General features: G+C 31.2%; 1 long non-coding RNA gene across 1 annotated transcript; it reads left to right on the top strand.

Moving 5' to 3' along the window:
- The first annotated feature begins 2,675 nt into the window (after nt 1-2,675).
- Nucleotides 2,676-4,942, top strand: LOC128391632 (uncharacterized). Its single transcript, XR_008325854.1, has 5 exons — nt 2,676-2,862; nt 2,999-3,100; nt 3,179-3,295; nt 3,442-3,875; nt 3,949-4,942. It is a non-coding gene; the product is annotated as an uncharacterized LOC128391632 (long non-coding RNA).
- Nucleotides 4,943-5,142: the final 200 nt, after the last annotated feature.

Here is a 5,142-nt window from a genome sequence, read left to right as displayed (position 1 = left end):
GATAAAAATGAAACAGGAAGATAATTTTACCTTTATCTTTAAGGTATAAACTGATGGAAGCTGTTCACCAACAATTTGGTCATGTTGGTATTAGGAAAATGATAACCATCATTAGCTGGAAATACACATGGACGAAATTAACCGAGGATGTAATTAATTTCGTTAAAAACTGTAATCCATGTCAATTGGGTAAAACAAGAAGGTCGAAACAAATTGCTGAAATGGGACACTTTGGTCCTGCTGAACGACCATTCCAAATAATTGCTATCGATACTATCTGTGGGCTGGATCGATATGGATCCAAGAAACGCTACATCCATTTTGCTGTTGACCATTTTACTAGATTTGTCTGGGCTATTGCCTCGAATCACCAAACTGCTGCTGAATTTATATCACTGATTAATAAAGTGATTGCTGATGGTAAACCTGATACCTTGCTAGCTGATAAATACACTGCTATAACATCAAATGAATTCGCTGAATATCTGGACCGGATGAAGATTAATATCACTTTCATTCCCAAATCATCACCCCAAAGTAATGGACTTTGTGAGCGTGTTGGAAACACAATAATCGATAGGATCAGAATCAAGATGATCTCCAACAACTATCGATATGGCTGGGTCAAGTACTTGCAACGTACAATCTTCGAGTACAATCATACTCCTCATGCTGTCACCAAATTTACTCCATTTTATCTGTTTAATGGAAGTAAACCCGAAAACTGTGATGATATTGAATTCTGAATTAGATGAAGCTCGAACTCAAGCTTTCAGAAATTCATTGGATAATCATCAAGCTAATGCTGACCTTTTCAACCATAAACACGATGACTATAAATTTGCTGATAACGAAATTGTTTACGTTAAAAATCTTGCTGGGATCAATAAGAGGAAATTAGATCCAAATAGCTGTGGACCATACAGAGTCGCTGGAAAAATTGCTGATAACATTTACAACATTGCTATCTCGGAATCACCTCTCAGAATTGAACAGGTTCATTCCAAGCACCTTATTCGATCACCAAGCTGAAGAGAAACCCTGAGCCACCATGAATCATCTCCATCTCCCTTTGTTTGATCATAAGGGTGGGGTGTGTAAAGAAGAAATTGAGAAAGAAATCAAAGGATATTAATTCCTCTTTCTTTTCTCTTTCTTTTGATTTGATTCTCTTTCTTTTTCTCTTTCATTTCTCTTTCTTTTGCTTAATTTTTCTCTTTCTCTGCCTCCTACTTTTCCCCTACATTTAATTTTCTTAATTAATTAATTGTTGTAAATTTTGGATGGCGCTTATTGTTGTGGTTGTTTTTGTAAACAACATTTGATTTAATTGTTGATTGTTGATTAACAACAATGATCATTTTTATTAATTGATTTCATTGTTGATGATGATGGTAAACAACAACAACAACAACAACAAGGTCAATCAATCATTAGCTTTTGATGGTGAAGGTTCAACTAATTAATATGTTTGATTCTAATTTAATTTAATAAAGTTAATTTGTTTTAATTTTAAATCAAGTTGATTTAGTTAATTAATTTAATTTTCAGGAATCGATTTGGTTTATTTCCAAGGAAGTGAATTAATTGGAATTCATATTTTGTGAAATCAAACTAATCGTTTCCATTGCTGAATTTCTGGCTGTTACTGTTACTGCTGCTGTCCCACCTTATATATATATGTTAAAAAAAGAGTACAAATATTATTCAGCAAAATAGATTAATCTTTCAATTGGTCATTTTTGTTTTCTCCATCAAGTTAATGTAACGATGATGATTTTGTCCTCTTTTATGGCGATACTTAAATGGTACTAATTGTCCATTAAACTGTTGTGCTGTTGTTGTTGTCCATCGAATGTTAATTAATCTTTAAACTTGTAAAAGTTGTTGCGATTACAATGAATAATATAATCAATCTGGATTAAATTTTCCAATCGAGAGTGAAGAAAGAAAATCACCAATCTTAACCATGAACAATTACCAAACAATGTGAGCTAATTAATTCTTCATGAAATGATTTCAAGTGTTTTCTTGCTTCCTGAGAGATGAGAGTTTTAGAGGAAAACAATCCGTTAATCAGCTAATAAAATTCAACAATCAATTGTTAATGGGAAAACAACAAGCTCCAAATCAACTGACGACATCAAATTAAATCACCATGAAGAGAAGGGAAAAAAAGTTAAGAGAGGTGATAATCATAAACAACATGTTTCATGTTTTCTCCATAAATCCAACAAGTACAGAACCGATTACCTTTAATTAGATAATACACATAGTTATGTGTGTATTTTCCAACTAAAGAGAAAGAAAAAAAAAGAAGAAATTAATTCATTACGAGTTAGCAATTAAAAAGTAAAATGACAAAGTACATATCCCATAAGGAAGTTACTTACCAAGAATAATCTTAGAAACTATTAACAGCCAAGAAGAAGAAAAAGAAAAGAAAAAAGATTCCATTAACGACAGAGAAGTTTGAGAATAAGACAATTAAAGGAAATTAACAGCTTAAAGTGAATTAAAACTCATGTAATTTAATTAGAAATTTAATTGATTGTCCACAAACAAATTAATCTTCAATTAGAAATTCTAATCTTAGAAAATTAATCAGCTGAAAAACGATCGGTTGTCATGGTGATTATCGCGTTTAAAGAGAAGCGGGAAAAAAGTGGAATGAGAAAAAAGTGAAACTCTTTTGGTTTCTCTTGATTAATTTTCTTTTTTCTTTTCAAATTCTAATTAAACCATTAATTTTTAGTGAATTAATTTCCATGTGTCGATAAATTATCATCTGAATTACCTGGTGCACCATTTATAACATTGGAAAATGAATAAAAGGTTGACTGATGATTAAAAAGGTAAAAGGTAAGATAATCAAATCTCAGGTTTCACTTTTGTTTCCTATGTTAAAAAATGGCTACTTTATTTTTCACTTGGTTGTAATTACTTTTTTATTTCGTTTTATTTTTCTTCTTCTCGTGTTCTTACCATGTATTTACAGATGTATTCCCAGGTTACCATTGGAAATTTCAATGACTATAAATCTAAGTGATGATGATAATGGTAAAAATGGTGATAATGAAAAAAACACAGAGAGGGAAAGGTTGTCTCTTTTTTTAGATTGGATAAAAATGGCGACACTAAATCACTTTCTCTCTTTCTCTCCCTCTCTCTCTCTCAGTACGAGGTATAAATAACATGGATGGTTGAATATAATCTATTGAGATAAAGGAACAAGTAAAAGAAAAAGAATAAACCAAAAAGATGTATCCAAGGTGTAGAAAAAGGTTAATCAATGGTATCGGTTATTTTCTCTGTGTGTCTCTTTGAGTCTTCCTCTTATGATCTATCTTTGTTTCTCGATTAACCATCTTAACTAACTACTGACTTAACCTTTTATTTTTTTATCACCATCTTCTTTCTATTCTTACCTTATTTCTATAGAAGTTCGAACAAAGGAAAAAAAATGAGGAGATAAAGTCAAAGACAGTGGAACAAGAAAGAGAGACCCCTCAGTGGTCATTCTAAGTTTTTTAACAAAGTGGCCCAAAGGGAATTTAAGGGCAACACAACAACAACAACAACAACATCAGATACAAATCTACAAGGAGCAAGTTACTAAATCCAGAAGATAATCTACATTAACCGATAATGGAAAGTCCAATACAAAAGAAAAGGGAAATATGGACATGGTGGAACAAGATTTATGGATCTGGTTCATTATTATCATCATTATTAACATGATGTTGTGTTGTTGATAATGTTTTTCTGATAATTATGATGATAAACTGACTCAGTTTTACTGTTGAACACATTGGAAATCAACCTTAAAATCTCTTGACATCTCAATCTAACTCTCTAAAGGTCATAAAAATTAGGTAGGTAAAAATACCACTTCGAGTCCAGTACTTGGTCATCATTTTCTCTCTCTCCTTCTCTCTTTCCTTTTAGAAATAATGAAAAATTAGTAAACCTTAACAACAGGATCAACCTAATGGAACTTACACGAATTTAATACTTTTTCCAAGAGCTAATTAACTCCTCTATTCTAACGGACACGACTGACCTGAGGAGAGAAGTAAAGAAAATAATCTAACAACATGAAAATGGTGAAGATTAAGTATCAAGGAAAAAAGATTCAGAGATTAAAGGTCACTTTGCAATGTTGGTCATTTTTTATTCTGATTATCATCACAAGAGTTAAAAATCAGATGAATTTGATGATTGTTACAAACCTGGACCAATGGTCAATTGAAGACTCTACATTGACCAATCGAAAGTGACCTCATTGATACACTATTTATATATGTACATGGACCAATAATTTGCCGAGTACTTGTTCATTAAAAGTGACCCAAAGAAAGTGACCACAAGGAAGGATAAAACTAAAGCATAATAATTACATGTAACATTTCAACATGATTACCATTGTAGTGAACATTAATTTTTGACATTGAATTGGATTAACTTTGCAAGAGCTAAAAAATGATGGTGATTTAATCATGAAAAGTAAAGGTAATTGCAAGAAAAAAAAATTTTGACGGAGAAACTAATTGAAGGTTGGGATTACCATTGTAACAATTTACCTGGAAACTTAATAGCTGACTGTTTGTCAACAATTGTATTAATAATAATATGTATATTGTACCATCCACAAGATTGTATATATTAACTTACATACGATTGACCAGTTAACCAAGTTGATTAATATTGTGGAAGAAAAAAAATTTAATGATCAACCAATCGTTCCAATAATACTAATCATCATATAAATGATTAGATCTGTCATATTATCGTCATCTCATAATCATTGGTTATATTATCAATATTTTCTGATCTTAATCTACTCATTTTGATCTGACAATCAAAAATATGATTTAGCCAACCAAGCTACTGGATTTTATAATCATCACCATCAAAATTAAATACTACTCTTGATTGTTAACCACCCATGGGTGCAACCTTAATTGTTGAGGTTTCAATATCCAAGGAGGGTCTCAGTGTGTGGAGTAAACAATTTGATGGACATTGGATCACCCATTTAATTATCATAATAATGATACAATTGATTTAGTTTTCTTATCCTTAATTATTGTATTGAAATTAATTCTTGGTTGGTGGTTTATTTTGATTGATTTAAAAATG

The sequence above is a fragment of the Panonychus citri genome, unplaced genomic scaffold (assembly GCF_014898815.1).
Source record: "Panonychus citri isolate SS breed McGregor unplaced genomic scaffold, ASM1489881v1 Contig00134, whole genome shotgun sequence".
Classification (NCBI taxonomy): Eukaryota; Metazoa; Arthropoda; class Arachnida; order Trombidiformes; family Tetranychidae; genus Panonychus; species Panonychus citri.
This window is presented reverse-complemented; position numbering and strand designations above follow the sequence as displayed.